Genomic DNA, 20460 nt, shown 5'->3' with positions numbered 1-20460 from the left:
AAGAGCCCAAATGTCCATCGATGGATGAATGGATAAAGAAGATGTGGTATATATATATACAATGGAGTATTACTTGGCAGTCAAAAAGAATGAAATGTTGCCATTTGCAACTACATGGATGGAACTGGAGGGTATTATGCTAAGTGAAATTCGTCAGTCAGAGAAAGACAAAAATCATATGACTTCACTCATATGAGGACTTTAAGATACAAAACAGATGAACATAAGGGAAGGGAAACATAATATAAAAACAGGGAGGGGAACAAAACAGAAGAGACTCATAAATATAGAGAACAAACAGAGGGTTACTGGAGGGGTTGTGGGAGGGGGAATGAGCTAAATGGGTAAGGGGCACTAAGGCATCTACTCCTGAAATCATTGTTGCACTATATGCTAACTAATTTGAATGTAAATTTTAAAAAATAAAAAATAAAGCTAAAACAAAAAATAAAAAAATATTCTGGAACTCATGGTGAGAATTTCAGTGTGAAAAGAGTATTCAGAAGCTATTGGGAACACTCAAGTATAAATTTAGTAATTGCTTCCTTTCAAAAGGCCAAGCTTTTTCTTTATTTTTTTTTATATATTACAATGATGCTACTAATGCATTTAAGTCATTCATTTCTTCAGGAGCAAGCTGTATCATTTCCTTAACCAATCAGATTATTCTTTGTGGTAATCATTCATCCATCCCTTGACCTTGGACACACGTTCCCTTATCAACTCTGCCACCCTCTGGACACATGCTTAGTGCTGGGTGCTGGCATAGAAGGATGAAGAGGAGAATCCTGATCTCAGGAGCTCATGGTTTCTTACAGTGACCTAATGGTTCAAAGATATCATAGAGGATTCACACTCCTTTGAAGTTGTGTCCTCAGTTATGACTATGTGCTTTTTTCCATCAGATTAACAGTGAGGTCTGTGATCAAAAAGAAAAAAAAAAGGAGTAATAATGGTTGACCTAGGCTATCAAATAATACTGTGTAACTGGGAGACCTAGTGTTGTTCTTGGTTTTGTTTTCTTCTTAAGGAATCGAAATTCTTAACCTTGACGTCATTAGTCAATATGTTAATATATATTAATATTAATAGTCAATATATTAAAATTGACTAATAATATAGTCAATATATTAAAAATTATTTTGTGACATTCACTATTCTCTTGTTTTTGTACCATAGGTGATCCTCTGATTGTTAAACTGTTCAACGTTTATATGAATGCACTTAGAGATATTTTTCCTGATTAAAATTATGACTGCTTAAAGTACAATTCTTAGAGGGTTTTTTTTTTATTTGCATAGATCTACATAGATTTTGCTCTAAATTCAGGATTAGTTTTAGCTTAAATTCTTAAAATGCTATCGCCTTTTCTGTTTCCCCCTCTTTATTCTGCTGCTGGAACTGAGAATTCCCATTGATCAGAGTGGTTTTATCCTAATGTGGCTCCTAGAAGGTGACCTTCTGCTAGAGAGAAGGGAGATGATGAAACTTGCCCAAATTTGAGTATGGAAGAAGAAAAGTGTAAGATTTGAGCCACAGAGGGTTCATAATAAAGAGAAGGAGTGGTACAAAATAAGGTCATTAGGCTGGGGTCTGTGAGCATGCAGCGTCTTTCAGAACTGCAGTGGAAAATTCTCAGCCCTGCGATGACACTTTGGTGTGGTGGAATTCTGGGGGTGTGGTGGAATTCTGGGCCAGAAGAGATTTTCTGAGGCACCCGTGATACTTTTCCCACTTCCATTAGTTCACAGTCATAAACAGTACTGGCTGGATCTAAGTATAGTATCCCTGAGTGGTGAGTTACACCATCTGCTAATAAAAAGTTTTACTCTTTGACATGTTCTGCTAAGTTTTTATTGTGGGTTGTGAATGTTTAATGTCCTCCTAGGGGCTTTTAGGAGAATATGTTTTCACAGCACATGTGGTGCCATTATCCTGTGAACCAAACTAATGGGTTTTAATTATGCCAAGGCTGTGGATTCTGGGGCTGCTGACAAATCCATAATGTGTTTGAAAATTGCTAGGATGGAAAGCACAGACCAAAGATTTAACCCGGAACAATGTCTGGAAAATAATTTCCTTTGCAGAGATGCTGCCTATTATTTTTATTTCTCAAGTTGAAGAATATGGTTGACTCAGGCGGCATTCACATCTACCTGGTGGAGGGGAGAAAGGGGATTCTCTTGATTTCGGGAGACCCAGATTGTAGGCCAGGTTTTTCACTTCACTTTCTGTTTGGATCTGGACAAGTCACTTGATGTTAAGTACTTCGTGGAGCCTTGGCTGTAACACAGGTAAGAGCTATAACCTAGGGACTTACTGAAGACTATTGACGGAACCCAATAATTCAGTAATTCACGGACAAACAGTGGAAATTTGAGAAAGCGCCTCGGTGTTTGTTTTGGGCAAGGGGGTTTAAGTGAAAACAAACAGGGTCGTTAAGGGTTCTCTACCTGGTTGGGACTCTGGTTGATTTTGTTAATATTTTCCCCTTTGATTACTATTACAGCCCTCTCATATTCTGTATTCCCTTAGTCTGTTAAACATGGCTGCCTGGAGGGGGTAAGTTGTGCCTTGTTTTGCATCCCATTTGACATATAAGTATATGTAATTTTGGCCTTTATCTGATCTCTTAGTTCTAAGGATGTTTCTAAGGAAACATTACCCTTGTTGCTGAAGTACTGAATAGAGCTCTGTTCTGCTACAAACTTTTCAGCAGTCATATATGTTTGCTGACTGTCATGGGTTGCTAACAACTCACAAAACAGAGGTCTTGGATGCCGACTTAGGCAAAACACTTCTATCCTAATTTTCCTGGTAATGCTCCTATAATTTGTCATGGGATGGTTATACTGATGGTAGGGAATTAATTGGTGCCAGCAGGGCTATATGTTGACTTTTCCATTTTTTAATAAAATACTTCTAAACTTTCTGGAGAGTCCCAGCCTAGCTCCCTCGGTGCTGACAGGGCATCATGCCATCCATGAGGTCTATTGAGTTTTCTGCCTGTCAGTCCTAGGTGTAACTGAGTCTTTGTAATTGTCTTATAATAATTGAAGCGAATTTAACGGAAAAGTACTCATTAAATGTTTTTGGAATTGAATTGATAAGGACTCTGTTCCCTAAGGGGAAGGGAGGGGGTATGCTGTAAGTGTTACAGGAAATGTGGATGTTGTGTCATATGGCTTTGATTTAAATATATGCCAACTTTGTACTGACTAGTCGATTGCCTTACATGCCTTAAACACCAATAAATAGAATCAAATGATTAACGGATTAAATTTTTTTTTTTCAACGTTTATTTATTTTTGGGACAGAGAGAGACAGAGCATGAACGGGGGAGGGGCAGAGAGAGAGGGAGACACAGAATCGGAAACAGGCTCCAGGCTCTGAGCCATCAGCCCAGAGCCTGACGCGGGGCTCGAACTCACGGACCGTGAGATCGTGACCTGGCTGAAGTCGGACGCTTAACCGACTGCGCCACCCAGGCGCCCCTGATTAACGGATTAAAAAAAACCCTATAATCTCAATTAAAATTCTACTTGGAGCCTGAAGAAAAGACCTCTGCTTTTCTCTACCTTATACATAGCTGAGAGCTTCCACCATTGAATACATACTTCTTATCTCTGTAAAACTCAAGCCTGCAGATATTTAGAATTTGTAGTTTCTTGTCCTCTCAAAAGAGATATACATATTGTTTATAGCATACTGTTTGTTAAAGAATTCAAGACAAAATGTTGTGGTAAAGTTATTGCAGGAACTCTATTTAATATGGATGGTAGAAAAGATATTACCAGTCACCATGGGAAACAATTTGTAATCTTCATAATTCCAGAACTTTCCAAGTAGTTGATATGTGCTAAAAAAGTTAAGTAGCCCTCTTTGCTAAGATCAGAGCTTCCTTGTTACAATTAGAAATGTTCTTATTTAGGATTTTTCCCTCGTATTTTTAAACAGTACTGATTTCTTAGTAATGAGGTTGGTATTTTCTTCTAGAATTTTCTTAGTTTCTTATGTTTCTAATCTTTATGGAATTAATTTTGATATGAGATGGGAGAGTTTTGTATTATATTTTTTTCTTTGAATAGGCAGTATAATTGCTTGGTACAGAATTTAGAAGATACAGTGACAGTCTCCTTCCTACCTCTGACTGATAGGAGTATCACTATATTAAAGTTCCCGAGAGTTTAATTAGTTAGTAATTAAAAATATTATGTAGTCATTTGAAAATGGCTCTGTGGTTGTCCTTTTAAATTTTATTTTTATTTTTTATTTTTATTAAGTTTCTTTTATTTATTTTCAGAGAGACAGAGACAACGTGAGTGGGGAAGGAGCAGAGAGGGAGGGAGGGAGAATCCCAAGCAGGTTCTACTCTGTCAGCATGGTGTCCAATTCAGGGCTTGATCTCACAAATTATGAGATCATGACTTGAGCCCAAATCAAGACTCGAACACTCAACCGATTGAGCCATCCAGGTGCCCCTAAATTTTATTTTTAGAAGAAAACTTGTGTTTATGTGACCTGAAAACTTTATGCATTCATGGAATCAAATACACGTATGTACCTAATCCTTGCTTTTCCCCACCAGACATATAAATTAGGATAGTATTTGCAGTCATAGGGAGTGTAGAGGTTTTGTCCAGTTTTTAAAGCTGCCTCAGGGATGATTCGGATACATTTGGTGTGTGCTCTACTTTATATGACTGACATATTGCTTGAGAACATAGACTCCCAAAGCCGACTCCACGTATCTTTTATCCAGCTAGATATTCATACCCCATGGCCATTTTTTCTGTGTGTGTGTAAATCTTACGCGAGGGATAAGAGATCTGTTTTAGGGAAAATCTTGACTTAATAGAGTGTTAGTGGTGTGGGAGGGATATAGATTGTGCCAGTTCTACCTCTGTACCTATAATGGACCTCACTTTACAATACAGTTCTTAGTACAATATAATCCCTTTATAAGAAGTAGCTACAAGTACATTACATGGATGAGTCGCACTTTCAAAACATGCCCTCTCTCCTGCTTTGGCAGCGTTCATTCCTTACGGGGAAGATAATACGATGTTGAGGAAGGCATGGTGGACTGGAGGTCAGGAGACTTGGACTTGCCTCCACCCTCTTTGCATTTTGGGCACATCCCTTCATCAACTTATTTCCTTAGGTGTAAAATGCCAGTGATCGTTCATTTTCCTCATCCACCACAATTGTTTTGAGCATCACATAAAGTACCTAAAGTACGTTGACAATACGTACAGGACCACACAGATGTAAATTGCTGTCAGGGAAAGAGGAAAACTCCACTCTGCTGCGTATGTGTTCTGTCACTTGGGCTTTCTGATTCCAAGGCTATTTATTATTAGATGATTCTTTGCATCCCCAAGGTCATTTGGCTATCATCTTAGGGCTTCTTCCGTTTCTATGTGTGGGGAACAGACCACGAAAGGAAAACCTAATTTTACTATTTGGTTTGCTGTGTGCCAAAACGTAAAATTTAAGACCTAGAAGTGTCCAGAATACATTGAGTACTGCTGCTAATCAATATGAGAATGACAAATACCCTAATAGAAAAAAAAAAAAAAAGATACACAGGAATAGGGGTTTCATAGAACGGGAAGTACAGATGAACCATGATACTACGAACACATTATCAGCCATATTAATAACTGGGGACCTGAAAATTAAAAGCACAGTAAAGTACCATTTTACAGATTGGCAGTATCATTGTGGGCAAGAATTTGGAGTGGCAGGAATTTTCGCCCACTGCTGACAGGAATGTATACGGGAAAACTGTAACTAGTAAACTCGAATATGTAGGAACACTGTAATTTATTTCACTCTTAGGTACATCCTTCAGGAAAATGTGTGAGCACAAGGAAGCACATATAAGAATATCTGTTGTAGTATTGTTGATATGAAAATAATTGGAAATAGCATCAGACAGAGTAAACGAATTGAGCTATAGTTATAAGCAGATTAGAGCAATAAAAAATGGATGAACAACATGTATTGCCATCAACGTGGATGGATGTCAAAAATGTACTATTGCACCACCAAAAAAATTGTGAAAGAATATATAATACATTTTTTTAATTATTTAAAGGGCAAATGCCAGCAACCAAATTTAAATAATATATTGTGTAGGTTACAGAAATTTGTGATAATCTTATTAAAAAAAGCAAGGGAATGCTATTGGGTAAAGGTACACAGGGACCTCGAAAATCACTCATAATGTGTATTTTGTTTTTTAGTTTTTGTATTTCAGAGAGACAGAGACAGCGTGAGTGGGGGAGGGGGGGAGAGAGGAGAGGGAGAATCCCAAGCAGGTTCAGTGCTGTCAGAGCAGAGCCCCACACAAGGCTCAAACTCACGAAACCGTGAGATCATGACCTGAGCCAAAACCAGAGTCAGCCGCTTAACCAACCGAGCCACCCAGGCGCCCCACTCATAATGCGTATTTGAACCTACTTGATGGATTCATGGGTTGGGTGTTTATTTTATTTAAAACATATTTCTTTACATGTGTTCTTTTGAGGATATGCTACTTATTCAGTAAAACTATGAGGGCCTAGAAGATAATGGTGGGAGCCTAGTCTGCAGACTTCGGCCATAGAGAAAATGTTAGCAATAAATAAAAAATTTTCTTGACTATTTTACTAATGCTGCCCTCATAAATGGAGGAGGAAGTGTGTGGATGAAGACACTAATGACTCACAATTAAACCGAGGCAAGAAACTTAAAATATTTATAAGACTGGACTATGGAGTAGTCAGTATTAATCACCTATAGTAGTGGATAGGATTAAAAGCCATTTTACTAATTTTCTGGTCATCTGTTTACATCTATCAAGACTAAAATGTGGGCCTTCTGAGTTCTAACACATTGTTTCTTCTGTATCCATCATGCCTTAATATGATGATTCATTACAATAAAAATATATAATTTAATGAGTGGACAGAGAATTTTGACTTCTTTGAGATACACGGTTTTGCCCCAACACTTTCATTAACTTGAACCTAAGAAAATAGCAATCCTTTGGGAGCCATGTTGAGTTTAATTTCTCTATAGTTTTTTCCTTATGATAAGATACCATTTGTCTACTGTACTTGAATCCAGCCAGTATTTTCTTTTCTACCTTAAAAGCTTTAAAATAGGGGCGCCTGGGTGGCTCAGTTAAGCGTTTGACTTCGGTTCAGGTCATGATCTCACAGTTAGTGAGTTTGAGCCCCATGTTAGGCTCTGTGCTGACAGCTCAGAGCCCGGAACCTGCTTCAGATTCTGTGTCTCCCTCTTTCTCTGCCCCGTCCCCTGCTCATGTTGTGTCTCACTGTGTCTCCAAAAATAAATAATAAAAAATTTTTTTAAGCTTTAGACTAATAACATTATTATTACTTGTTGCATCACTTGGTATATCGGGAGTTCTGTATTCTTTCACTTAGTGTTTACATCATGAGGAAGCATCCGAAGTTCAGAGGGTTTTGGTGATTTACCCAAGATCCCACAGTAGCTGAGTTAAAGAGCTAGAATTCTAATCCAGTTCTAACTACAACACAATGAATTGTCTTTAGCAGGAACTAAATGGTCAACTCAACAGTGAATGTATCTTGTGTTCTTCAGTGGAAAAGCAATGTGGAATGCTGGTCTAGATTTTCATAGTGTAATGGTGACAAGGTCACATGGAACAGAGGTAGAACTTCCACAGAAATTCTGAAATTGCAGTCATGAATATGTTCAATATGATTTTAGTTTGTGTGTATATTTATTGGTTTATTTACTTATAGAACTTTGTCATCTACCTTATTTATTAAGCTCATTTGTCCTTTGTTCCTGTTTTCCATCTGGGAGCATTCTGTCAAATTTCATGGCTCCTGAAATATCGCGTGCTTTAACCCTAGAGTCTGCTTTGTTCCTTCTGATATTTATACACATTCTGAGAACTCCTGATCCCAGTACTATATACAGTGTAATACCACATTATATATTATATGTAATATATAATATTTGTAAAATAATATATGTATAATGTAATATAAATAGATATATTTGCAAGTTATATTTGTACTATTAATAGTTACGTTGAAGTATGAGCCTTCCGTCAGCTGTACTGTCTGCTCAGTATTATTTGTCCCTTATTGTGGTCTGTAGAATAATAGACTTTTACTACTAGCTCTGGTAGTGGTCTCCACTCTAAAATGTTGCCTCTGGGAGGTACAGGCAATTCAGTGAGTGTGGGAAGATAATATAACATGTTTTTGTATTATTTTTATTCAAAAACAAGTAAGAAAGAAACCAGATTTTATCAACAAACATGGCACAGTTTGAAAGTCTTGCAAGATTAATCCTGAAGATGAACAAGAGTTCCACAGTTAGGATTTGTTTGATTTTAGTGAATCATAACACAGTATCAGTTTAGTAGTTACCTATCTTATACGAGTTCCTAGATGAATTGGCTTAATAAATCTAGGGAAGCAAAAATAAGATAAAAACAGAGAGGGAGGGATGCCTGGGTGACTCAGTCGGCTAAGTGTCCAACTTTGGCTCAGGTCATGATCTCACTGCTTGTGAGTTCGAGCCCTGCATTGGGCTCTGTGCAGACAGCTCAGAGCCTGGAGCCTGCTTCGGATTCTGTGTCTCCCTGTCTTTCTGCCCTTCCCCCGCTCATGCTCTGTCTCTCTCTGTCTCTCTCAAAAATAAACGTTAAAAAAATTAAAGAAAAAAACAGGGAGACAAACCATAAGAGACTCCTTAAATACAGGGAAGGTGGGTGGGGCATGGGTGAACTGGGGGATGGGCATTCAGAAGGGCACTTGTTGGGATGAGCACTGGGTATTCTATGTGATGAATCACTAAATTCTATTCCTGGAATCATTAATAAAATAAATAAACGTCAGATGCTTACAACAGCAACAGGCACAGAGTAGGGGGCAGCTGAGTGTTAGCCATGATGATTATTTACTATAATTACTATTAAATATCCTAGTTCTATCTAAATTAGCTCAAAAAGTGAACAGTTGTCATTTCAATATTCTGTAGAATACAAATTGAAAACTGTCCTTGCAATGTAGGCACAAATAAAAAGATGAAAATAAGAGTTGGTATTTTCACTTCCACAAACTCTTTGCCAGCTAGCTGTATTATGAGGTAAAACAACAGTGATTAGATCTGATAAGAAAACGGTCAAAAACACTCAAGTCTATCAGAACATTTATTTTAATTACAAATCTTACCCTATGGTTTACTTGTTCCTTGAGCCATATAAACTAGTCAGAGTGTAGAGTCATCAGAGTGAGACTTTTCAGAACTGAACTATTTATTTAAAGATTTTTTTAATGTTTATTTTTGAGAGAGAGAGAGCTAGAGAGAGCACACGCAAGTGAGAGAGGGGCAGAGAGAAAGGGAGAGAGAGAATCTGAAGCAGGCTCCAGGCTCCGAGCTGTCAGCACAGAGCCCAAAACGGGTCCTGAACCCACAGACTGCAAGTTCATGACCTGAGCCAAAGTCAGACAAACTTCAACTGACTGAGCCGCCCAGGCACCCCTCTTTTTCAGCTTTAAAAGCCTTTAAACAAATTACTTTTGAGATTAAACTTCACTTGAAACCAGCCTTTCATAGTATTGTATTACAGATTTTTAATCCATGATTTAAAAAACCATGAACCATATTCAGCCGTAATTTGTTCAAGTAAAGTAAGTTATAGAAAATGTTTTAGCTTGATTTGTAATATTTTATAATGTATATTAGTACTGGAGTTCAGATGTATGATGAAAACAGTATTTTAATACGTTCTGTTTTGTAATTTATGTTCAAAATAGTTGCTTATGGAGTTTGTGGTAGGCTCCATTGATGCCACAGGTACCTGGGTCCTTATCCCTGTAACCTGTAAAGGCATTATATGGCAAAGGGGATTTTACAGATGTGGCTAAACTGAGCATCTTGACATGAGGAGATTGTCCTGGATTAGTTGGGTAAGTTCTGATTGGAATTAGAAGTATCCTTCTAAGAGGGAGGGTCAGAGAGATTTGACTACGGAATGGGAGAAGAGGTTGTGGTGAATGAAGATTGGTATTGGAAGGATATGCTTTGAAGGTGAAGTCAAGGAATACAGGTGATGTGTAGCCCCCGAAAAAGGCAGGGAACCCTCCCTTCGGTGCCAGGAATACAATGTTGCTCATATGTGTGGTTTTTTTTTTTTTTTATGTTTAGTTTTGAGAGAGAGAAAGAGCACGAGCAGGGAAAGGGTGCAGGGAGAGAGAGAGGCAGAATCTGAAGCAGGCTCCAGGCTCAGAGCTGTCAGTACAGAGCCTGATGCAGGGCTCGAACTCATGAACTGTGAGATCATGACCTGAGCTGAAGTCAGATGCTTAACTGACTGAGTCACCCAGGCACCCCCACCGTTGCTCGGATCTTGATGTTAGCCTAATGAAACAGATTTCAGGCTTCTGACCTCTATAGCTGGAAGAGGATAAGTTTGTGTTGCTACTGAATTCGTAGTAATTGGTTAAGCAACATTAGGGAAGTCATACAGGGTATACAGTGAGAGAGGTTTGGAGACCAGTAATCTCTACTCCAGTTTCCAACTTGTTGAAATGCTCTTGCTTGAGGTTACAGAAATTAGGTGTTTTACACCATTGCGTTTTAATTCGTTTTTCTTCCTTCAATGGCTTCATGTTGTTGATTTTTATGAGATCCCGATATTCCACTTTTAACACAATTTTCAGAAGTTCTTTTGAGAGGTGTCTGGGTGGCTCAGTTGGTTGAGCATCCAACTCTTGATTTCAGCTCAGGTCATGATCCTGAGGTAGTGGGATCGAACCCTGCATCTGGCTCTGTGCTGAGTGTGAAGTCTGCTTAAGATTCTCTCCCTCTCTCCTCCTGAACTTTTTAAAAAAGTTTAGTTCTTTTGAAAGATGATAATGAATAATTTAATAGGAAAAACCAAATTTAAAAATCAAATTGAGAAAGCAAAAATGTATTTCATACTTCAGCATGAATTTTCAAAGGCAAAAATATGTTCAAACAGGCATCCTGGAAAAATAAATCTTAGTTTAAGGAGCTGAGTTTTTACACTGTTTTTTGAAATGTGTTCATGGCTAAAGTTATATATGTAAAAAGGAGTGCTAGCTTTGCGGGTGCTCAGATTCCCAATTTGAATTTGAGTATTCTGTGATCATTGAATTGTTAGTCCATTGAGCATGCATCAATTCAGTGTGAGCTGTTTAAGTTGGTTAGTGTTTCAGGCGTATCATAGACTGGAAAGGTTTGAGTAGTTTCACGCTTAAAGATGAGAATGTTTTCTTCAACAGAGATGGAGACTTTCCTCAAGTCCTGATAAATTATGTGCTTACTTTTCACTGGCGATTATGGCCTGGTGCTCTGCAGGAAATGAGATCAGTCTAACGAAGATGTATTTCAGCAGGCACCGAAAACTTAACTAGATCATTCATTCTTTAAGCAATTATGGGTATAAACATAAAGTGTGGTTAATGGGGGTGAATTAATATAAACTGGGATTAGCTTGTAGAAAATAGATGGATGGTTATTTTAATGGACGTTTTTATCATTAAATCTTTTTACTAGGATTAAATGTGTCATCATTCGTTCAATTTTATTATGTTATTTGCCAAACAAAAGATTTACAAGTGTGTAATTTTATCACCAAAGAATTTACTTCTGTAAAGATCCAACAAATTTTTCAGGTTAGTAACCTACCTATGAATGGAGTAGGTGTGTATGAATCCATCTAATTTCCTGCAATAAAGGGTCCTGAAATAACATAATTAAATTCTGTGCAGAAAATGTTGATTTTTTAAGTGTTCTTCAATCTTAAAAACATTATTTTTAAAATCAGCATGAATTAGAATTTTTAAGGCTTCACAGAAATGTTAGATTTTGCATTGTTTTAACATATTTACCTTGGAAAGATCACATCTACCTTATTTAAAAATCTTTAGTTAAAAATTTAAAAGTAATATAATTTAAAAATATTTCTAGGGCTTATTTACAATTTTTTTTTTCAGTGGTTCATTTGCAATGAGATGGTATATGTATCACAGAATTGTTTTTCTTTAATGGGCCTTGCCCATGGAGCACAGACAGTACTATTCAGACTTTTCAACAAGATATATCACAAGTAAAGCATAGTGGAGGGTAAGGAAGTCTCTAGGTTACTAAAAAGTGAGAAAAGATGTGTTGCATACAAATATGCATCATACAAGGCAGTTTGAGTCAGAAGGAGGTGCTGCACGGATGTACTACTTGAGCTTGGCATTGAAGGATGAGTAGAAATTGGACAAAGGACAAAGATGGGAATAGGAAATAGGTTTATGAGGAGTAGAGAGTTATCCAATGTAGCCCAATCGTAGTAAGCATTAAATATAGGCTGGAAACTTAGGTTGGATCTAGAATATGGACACCAGGCAGGGAGCTTGGATGTAATTTACTAGGCAGTGGGATTTACTCCCTAGTTTTATTGAGGTTGTAATTGACAAATTAAAATTGTATATATTTAAGGTATAAAATATATACGTATAAAAATATATATATATATATATATACACATATATATCTCACATATATGCACACACACATACACACACACATTGTGAAATAATTACCACAGTCAAGCCGTTTAACATGTCTCTCACCTCTCACAGTTAAAATTGTTTTTTATGTGGTGTGAACCCTTAAGATGAACTCTCAGCAAATTTCAAACAGGCAATACAGTATTGTTAGTAGCAGTTACTGTGCTATACATTAGATCTGCAGAATTATTCATCTTGCAAAACTGAAATGTGGTGCCCCTTGACCAAGAGCTCCCCATTTCCCCCTTTTCCCTAGCCCCCAGCCACAGTCATTCTGCTACATGCTTCTGTGGGTTTGACGATTAGAGATTTTACCCGTAAATGAAATCATGCAGTGTTTGTCTGAATCCAACTGATTTCACGTGACATAATGCCAAGTTCACTGATGTTGTCACAAACCACAGGATTTCCTTCCCTGAAAAAAAATATTTTATCAAAATTATTTTTGATAGAGAGTGAGAGTGCACGAGCAAGTGGGGAAGGGGCAGAGAGAGAGAGAGAGAGAGAGAGAATTCCAAGCAGGCTCCAAGCTGTCACTGCAGAGTCCAATGTGGGGCTCAAACCCACAAACCGTGAGATCGTGACCTGCGTGGAAACAAAGAGTTGGACACTTAACCGACTGAGCCACCCAGGTGCTTCCCTTTTTTTTAAAGGCTGAATAATATTCCTCTGTTATTCCTCTGTTTGTATTTTATATATTATTAATTTTTTATTCAAGTATAATTTATAATATCCATCCCAATAATAATATTCTATTGTGTGTGTGTGTATGTATATACATCATATTTTCCTTGAAAAATATACAGGGAATGGTTACTTTGATTTTTTGTCATTTTATTTTTTGTTTTATGCCTCTTCTTTTTTGTTGTTGTTTTTGTTCTTTTGTTCCTTAGTCATTTCCTTCTTTTGTGTAAAATGGTTAGTATGCCATTTTGAAACCTCTTTTACTTATTTTTTGCTATGTATTTGTTTTTTAATTTTTTTTAACGTTTATTTATTTTTGAGACAGAGAGAGACAGAGCATGAACGGGGGAGGGTCAGAGAGAGAGGGAGACACAGAATCTGAAACAGGCTCCAGGCTCTGAGCCATCAGCACAGAGCCCGACGTGGGGTTCTAACTCACAGACCACGAGATCATGACCTGAGCCGAAGTTGGATGCTCAACCGACTGAGCCACCCAGGCGCCCCTGCTGTGTATTTTTTGAGTCATGTTCTTAGTAGTTACTCTAGGAATTGAAATATGCATTATTTTAATTTATTGTAACTCATCAATGTAACTTCACAACATACTTAAAGTTAATACTAATTTAATTCCAATAAAATAAAGAAACTTTGTTTCACATAGCTCCATTCTTTTTGTACTGTTTTAAAATCATATATGAGTGTTGTAAATCCAATTATACAGTTTTATAACTGTTTCCTTATATAAGCTTATGTCTTTTTCCACCTTTATTGAGGTATAATTGACATAACACTGTTGTGTAAATTTAAGGTGTACAGGATGTTGATTTGATACACTTATATATTGCCAAAAGATTGCCACCGTAGAATTACCTAACACCTGCATCACATCACATAATTACCCCTACGTTTTTGCGGTGAGAACATTTAAGATTGTCTGTCTTAGCAACTTCCAAGTATATAATGCAGCATTATTAACTATAATCACTGTGCTGTAGACTCGAGCCTCAGAATTTATTCATCTTAAACTGGAAGTTTGTACTCATTGATCAGTGTATTATCTTTTCCCCACCCCCTTGTCCCTGGTAAGCACCATTCTGGTCTCTGAGTTTGGCTTTTTTAGATTCGACATATAAGTGAGACGCCGTATTTGTCTTTGTTTGACTTAGCTCACTTAGCATAAGGCCTCAGGTTCAATCCGTGTTGTTGCAAATGGCAGGATTTCCTTCTTTCTTACGGCTGAATAATGCTCCATTGTGTATGCCCCACATCTTCTTTATCCATCCATTCATCGATAAACACTTAGATTGTCCCCATATCTTAAATATCTTGATAAATGCTGCAATGAATAGGGGAGTGCAGATCCTGTTTTCATTTCTGTTGCGTATACACCCAGAAGTGGAATTGCTGGATTGCAGGGGATTTCTATTTTTAATTTTTTGAGAAATCTCCATACTCTTTTTCATAGTGGCTGCACCAATTTATATTTCCATCACATGTAAACGTATTCCCTTTTCTCCACAATGTTGCCAATATTTGTTATTTCCTGTCTTCTTCATAATAACCATTCTATCAGGTGTGAGGTGATATCTCATTATGGTTTTTATTTGCATTTTCCTGACAGTGATGTAGAACACCTCTTTATGTACCTTTTGGCCATTTGAATATGTTCTTTGGAAAAGTATTCAAGTCCTCTTACCCATTTTTCTTAAAATTTTTTTTTTCAATGTTTATTTTTGAGACAGAGACAGAGCATGAACGGGGGAGGGGCAGAGAGAGAGAAGGGGACACAGAATCCGAAGCAGGCTCCAGGCCCTGAGCCGTCAGCCCAGAGCCCGACGCAGGGCTTGAACTTGTCACCCGCAAGATCGTGACCTGAGCCGAAGTCGGCGCTTAACCGACTGAGCCACCCAGGTGCCCCTCGTCCATTTTTAAATTGGATTGTTTGTTTGCTGTTGAGTTGTATGTGTTCTTCATACATTTTGGGTATAAATCCCTTATCAGATAAATGTTTTGTCTTTTCATTTTGTTGATGGTTTCCTTTGATGTGTAGAAGCATTTTAGTTTGATGTAGCCCCATTTGTTTTTACTTTTGTTGCCTTTGCTTCTGGTGTCAAATCCAAAATCTCATCACCAAGACTGATGTCAGGTTTTCTTCTAGGAGTATTCTGGTCTCAGGTCTTGCCTTCATGGATTTAATACATTTTGAGTTAGTTTTTGTGTGTGGTGCAAGAGGGTGGTCCAGTTACATTCTTTTACATGTGGCCATCTGATTTTCCCTATATAGCTTATTGTTTACCCATTGTATATTCTTGGCTCCGTTGCTGTAAATTAATTGACTATATATGCATAGGCTTATTTCTGGGTCTCTGTTCCATTCTATTGACCTACGTGCCTTTTTTTTTTTTTTTTAATGCCAATCCTATCCTGCTTTGATTAGTACCTTTGTCATCTAGTTTGAAACCAGGAAGCACGATGCCTCCAGCTTCGTTATTCTTTCTCCAGATTGCTTTGGCTTTTTGGGGTCTTTTGTGGTTCCATACAAATTTTACAATTGTTTGCTCTCTTTCTGTGAAAAATGCCATTGGAATTGTGCGCCCAACGTGGGATTGGATCCCACAACCCGTGAGATCATGATCTGAGTGGAAACCAAGAATCAGATGCTTAAACGACTGAGCCACCCAGGTGCCCCAGAAGAACACATTCTGATTTCCCCATTTCAAGGTTGTGTTACTTTTCTGCGTTTGGCTTTTCTTTTTTTAGGAACTTGCCTGGACTGAATCTGGGTAATATGTCTCCTCCGTGGTGTTTTAACACTGATGTCAGTGCTCAAATTTTTCTTTTCATTATTTTTATTTCAGCCTGGATTCCTGTAGGTTGCCCTGTTCGTGTGTAGCATTGAGTTAGGGCAGTGGTTGCATATGCATACTTTGAACAGTAAGGTTTCTGTCCTCAGCACGTGGACTTGTGTGTGGGTGGAGAAGTGTGTGCGAAGTTCAGGCCATTTGAACCCTGCTTCAGATTTACTTTCTGCTGGGTCCTTTGTGTGTCTTTGTGCGCGCACTACTCAGGGTTAGCCAGGAGTCTCTGAAGAGCTTGGGACTATTTTGCATGCTGGCAACCTCACTCAGGAATGTATGGAGTCAGACTAGAAGGGCTGTTGGGTCTTCCTGGAAAGGGTCACTTTCACAGACAACGTAGGGTACGTGACATCTGCTCCAAATCAGATGAGCTCCCTTCTGTGATGTGGCACAGCTTCTCGTCCTTACAGAGGACAGATGCTTGGGCCACACATTGTTTTTGTTTTAGTTATCAGTGTATACTTGCTATCGTGACAATGCCACATGCTTTCTACATATGTGATGAACATATATGTATTTTGCTAATCCTTAAGAATATCTCTTTGGTGCAGAGTGAAACTTTGCTCCATAATAATTTATGGTTACTTTCTTCTTGGGCTTGTGTATTCATCCATTTACTTATGTATTTACTCCAGCTGTAAACTCTGAATTTAGTGGGGACCCTAGAGTTTTTTAATGGATTTCTCAAATTGGAGCCCAACTTCCTGGAACATCATCGTGTATTTATAGGACTAGAAATTATATGCTTTAAATTCGAATAACATAGTGGGCCATTACCTAGAGTCTGGAGAGTTAGGCTTTGATAAAGATTGTGACTGATAGGTGTTTGACTTAGCAGTGTTTAGAAGTAGGGGGCTATATCCAGTGAACCCTTAACAGCATGTATGGTTTTTAAGATACCTTCATATTGAGTCTTAATTCATAGCAGAAATCTCTCTTTTGGTTTCTTTTTGAGTGTTTTGCTTTCAAAATATCATGTACTTGTGTTCTGCCCAACTATGGCTCCCACTCAAGAGGTGAGAGCAGATTCGACCTGAGATCATATTCCTGGGTGTTATTAGAATGGGAGAGGTAATGTGTGATGGAATGTCAAACTAGTGTACCTCTCTATTTGCACTGACGCCTTTGAGTCATCTGAATGTTAAAGTAATCGTACAAATAAGATAGATTGGCGTATCTACTTAATATTGTGTTTAAAGGACATTGTATAAAAAGATATGTGCCAGTGGGTGAAATGAACACCCGAGCAAATCATCTGAAATCTTATGAAGTCACTCGGGATTTTCGTGATAAACTGCTGAATTGGTAGAGCTATGGCTCTTTGTAGTGGTGATTTACACTAATTACCAGTCATTTAAACCTCCTAAAAGAGCCTTCTCCACCTGGACCCATGTTGTCAAGAACGCCAAGTGGAATGGCTTGAGTTTTTCTGAAGAGATTCAAAGCCTTTAGACCCCGGGAAACCCAGACATAATCAGTTTTATCTGTTACGATCGCATTTAGCCTTGTCTATTACAAAGCTGAAAATTAGTTTACATAGGATAAATGTTTCTTTCTCTAAGGCAATTGCATGTTAATCTTTGGTGCAAAGTGGGATGAAGGGAAAAAGAATATGACAAGAAAAACTACCCAGACCTGTGAACTCTCATAGAAAGGTGTGAAAATCTTGTAATAACCACATTGGCAGGCTGGGGATATAGCGAAGTGTTATGATTGGAGTTTTGAAGACATATAAAGAGGAAAAAGTGAACCAGGATTTTTCTTATATCCTGCTTGATAATACCTTTTACAGTACTTCATGTAAGTCAATGGGATACAACACCATAATTTTATTGGAATGGTGGAATATGTAAACATTTTAAAGAATATTATTCCCCATCTGGTAGGTGAAATTTTGTCTGTTTCCTGTTTCTACTTGGCAGCTTAAAAAAAAAAAAAACAACTTTAGTTTTTGGAGAAGATACATTTTGGTACCTCCATAGTTCATGGAGAAGTTGACCCTCCGTGGTTACAGTCCCTTGCCAAAGGCCACTCAGCAGATGGGTAGCTGAGCAAAAACAAATCTGTCTCAGCTTCAGACCATCTGCTCCACTCTAAAATATACTGTCTTCACATTTCTTGATAGAACATTGGTTCTTCTCTTAATTTACATCTCTGCGATTCTGAGCTTTCTATCTGATTTAGGTTTTTCTTAAATTAGGCAGATAAAAATGATATTTTATTGGCACTTTTCGGTTTATAATGCACTGATCTTCTTATTTGAACCTCAGAACAATTCTCTGAAATATGAAAAGCATTTTGCCACTTACACAGATGGGAGAGCTCAGACTGATTTACCTACAGTCCCTTGGCTAGCTAAGCCCTGGGTCTGAGCGCCACGTCCTCTGATACACTGTCTTGCTCTTTTTCTTATGCTGTCAAACTGCCATGAGCTAACATCTCATTGATTTTCAAAATACATTTTGTGATATCTGAGTTACCCCACAGGTTATGTGGAGCACACTTGGAAGTCACTGCATAAAGGTGAAGCAACCTGTCTTTGTGTCAGGAGCACTGAAACAGAAGCAAAAGTAGAGATCTGTCATTTGGGCTATGACTACCTACATCCCTGTAGGCAGAAACACTTGGAATCAGAGGTTGAGGTCAACTCATTGAACAGTGAACACTGTGTGTTGTAAGCTACCACATCAGGCTGGTCAAGCGGTGGCTGGGAGGGTGAGGGTCCAAGTTGAGTAACCGTGTTACATGGCAGAGAACTTGAACCAGTCTTCAGTAGGAAGATGATACATGTAGATTCTCTAGCAGTCTTGGAGGAGCCTATATGGATAGGCTCATAGACAATGATCTCTAAGACATATTAGTAATTTAAAATACATAATTTGGACAAAGGGAGCCCGTTAATGGGAAAAGCCATTCTGTACGCTTCTATGTGAGCATATGTGTAAGTGCACAACAAAAGACCTGGAAAGGGGCACAGCCAAAAGGTCATCAAGCTCCATGTGATGACACCTGGGAGGAAGGATAAGGGAGAATGAGTATAATTAAATTTGGGAAGAGAGAGCTTTCAGTTTTTTAGTATTGTTTGAATTTTCAATAAGGAAAATGTTTTCATATGTAATTCTATTTATGTGTGATTCAAAAACATGAAATAGTTTTCATAGGTGGAGACCTGGAAATGGATATTTTAGGCTAAAGGAGGAAAAGCATGAGCAGGGGTATGAGGATGCTAAAATGGAGTGATTAAGGGGCTCCTGGGTGGCTCAGTCATTTAAAGCGTTCGACCTTGGCTCAGGTCACGATCTCAGGGCTCGTGAGTTCCACGCCTGCATCAGGCTCTGTGCTGACAGTTCAGAGCCTGGAGCCTGCTTCAGATTCTGTGTCTCCCTCTCTCTGCCGCTCCCCTGCTCACACTCTGTCTCTTTCAAAAATAAATAATAAAACCTTAAATTTTTTTTTTTTTTTAAATGGAGTGGTTAGTTGCTATGCAGTTTTTATACAGCGTTAAGAGATGAGCTGTGACTTACGTAGTCCCAAATAACCGGTTGCAGTTCAGTTAAGGTAATGGTATGTTTCAATAGGTTTTTTAAGTGGGTTAGGCAGATATATCTGTGGAAGCCAAATGGTTTGATGGGTACCTCAGTTGGAAACCTAATTGATTTCACACAGACTCTCCAGTGCCAACAAAGCCAGATGCCGTATGTGGTTATTCTGGAGAATTTTCTTCCCTTAAGGCCAGGTAGCTGTTAGGCAGAGGAGAACAGCGACCAATTTGTATTTTAAAAAGAAGAAAAGATACCCAACCATGCTGCTGGCTTTGTTATTCTTGTGAACGTACACATATCCTCATCAAATTGGGGTTGTCTCTACGTGAAGAGTATTGCTAACCTTTCGCCTGCCCGCTTGGGGTACTGTTCTGGGCAGCACAGGTAGACATTTAGACAGAAGCACTTTCTCTGAGTTGATTTCACATGGAAAAGAAATGTGTGTGTGATGTGTAAGAGGTAGACAGACGTACATGCTGTGCTGTCCTTCTTAGTGTTACATTCTGACGTGGTCTCTTTCGAAGTCCTTATAATGGAAAGCATACAACATAAGGGTGGCTTCCACGATTTAGGAGCACACTCATTGTAAGGACAGCGAAGTCCCTTGTTTTAAAATATTTACTTACTTTGGGGAGAACGCAAGTCGGGGAGGGGCAGAGGTGGGGGCAGGGGATCCAAAGTGGGCTCTGTGCTGACAGCAGCGAGCCCGACGCGGGGCTCCAGCTCAGGAACCACGAGATCATGACCAGAGCTGAAGTTGGATGCTCAACCGACTGAGCCACCCAGGTCCCCTGT

The 20460-nt window shown here is 38.4% G+C and overlaps 1 protein-coding gene across 1 annotated transcript in view; it reads left to right on the top strand.

Moving 5' to 3' along the window:
- RYR2 (ryanodine receptor 2) overlaps positions 1-20460 on the top strand; it is a 544943-nt gene that overhangs the window by 37394 nt on the left and 487089 nt on the right. The window lies entirely within an intron of this gene.

The sequence above is a fragment of the Lynx rufus genome, unplaced genomic scaffold, assembly GCF_022079265.1.
Source record: "Lynx rufus isolate CCGP_SWC_20201006 ecotype Redwood Valley unplaced genomic scaffold, mLynRuf1.p SCAF_25, whole genome shotgun sequence".
In the NCBI taxonomy this organism is placed as follows: Eukaryota; Metazoa; Chordata; class Mammalia; order Carnivora; family Felidae; genus Lynx; species Lynx rufus.
Note: the sequence above shows the minus strand (reverse complement) of the source record. Positions and strands in the feature narration are given on the sequence as shown.